Here is a 1,768-nt window from a genome sequence, read left to right on the forward strand (position 1 = left end):
CATGAGTACTGCTCTTACATGTGCACAGAAAGATCCACACTAAGATCCTTTGACCTACTGCATACCTTCACTGGACCATAGCAGCATTGGATTACATGAATAACCTACACATGTTTGGGTTGTAAATCTCTTCTAAAGTAACTGTAATCCCATATTTATAAATATCTCCTGCCATAAGAATTAACCAACAGGCTGAATTGATCTGTGAAGCTTCTTCAAAGACCAATGTGCAGATATTTAAAAGAATGTCAGATTGACACACAGTCATGTAAAGAAATTTGACATTAAATAATCGCGAGAAAAGTTCACAGATTGATGTATATTCTAGTTATCTACTGAAAGACAGTGATTTAACTGCACTTAAAGGATGGGGAGTTACCTCGTTTTACTCACTAAGCAACAAACATGAAAAGAAATATATATCTTTTTATTATTTCCTTTATTTAACCAGGTAAACAACATTGAGATCTAGATCTCATTTTCAAGACGGACCTGGGCAGAAGTCTGCAATACACAGCATCCTGATTACAAAATAAAACTAATTAATATATATGCACAAGTGTAAAACAATAGAAAACAATTTAAAAGCAGTGACACTGTTTAATAGAATCTCTTTGCCTGTTTTTAAGAACCATTCAAAATAAATCCAGTGAAATCAGTTCTGACATCTAGAGTTCAGACTGGAGCTGATTCCAGGTCGTAGGAGCCATCACACTGAATGCTTGCTTCTCCCTTTTAGTTCCAAAACGTGGAACATGCAAAAGAATAATGTTATTTGTGCGTAAAGAATGGGAAATAACAGCTCTGTGTAAGTTATTTCCCATTCTTTACGCTCTAATAACATTTTTCTTTTGCATGTTCCACTTGTTCGAACTGAAAAGGGGAAGCCAGCATTCAGTGTGATGGCTCCTACAGCCTGGAATCAGCTCCAGTTCCCTGCTAAGAAAAGTTAGGATACCCTACCCCCTAAAAGCTAACGTTACCCAATTTGCCTGAAATAGCTTGAGTTAGGAGGCTATTGTAACCATCTACAAGTCTCTGACATCTGTGTGAGGAAAGGTTTTGCTGCTTTTCACCTCCAGGTGAGATTTTAAGAGGTTTCTTCCATGTTCAGCCCCTGTACTGATCCTTACTTGTAGGACAACAATTGGGATTAATAAAGCTCCCTTTATAAAAGGGATAAGATGTCTTATATTTGTCAATATATATATGTTTTTTACATAATAAACTTGAAATGTGTATTGTTTTTGTATTTTGCCATCTGCCATTTTATTGTATTATTCTGTTAGCAGCTTACTTTCACAAATCAGTGAAACAAAACAGCACCCCCTAGTGGTCACAATCAATAGCATTCCATAATCACAACTGCATTCGTACTGCTGCAATTAACGCTATTATTGCTTATAACCAGTGGTGGGAAGTAACGAAGTACTTCGTCACTGTACTTAAGTACAATTTTCATGTATCTTTACTTAAGTAGATTTAGCAGTGGATACTTTCGACTTTAACGCCACTACATTTTACAGTAAGTATCTGTACTTTCTACTTCACTACATTTCTACAAAACCGTCGCGTTACTCGTTACATCCAAATCCCATTTTGGTACAATGTGAGGTTCGGGGACTTAACGTGGAAAATCAAGGATTTTCTTTCTTTGATTCCAGGTGAGAAGCTCCCTGAATAATAACCACTGCGGGAAAGTAACGCCTTCGTCTTCCACTAGGGGTCAGTGTTTCTTCATATTTTCTCTGTCTCCGCAGTGCTGCCA

Source organism: Xiphophorus couchianus, chromosome 23, assembly GCF_001444195.1.
Source record: "Xiphophorus couchianus chromosome 23, X_couchianus-1.0, whole genome shotgun sequence".
In the NCBI taxonomy this organism is placed as follows: Eukaryota; Metazoa; Chordata; class Actinopteri; order Cyprinodontiformes; family Poeciliidae; genus Xiphophorus; species Xiphophorus couchianus.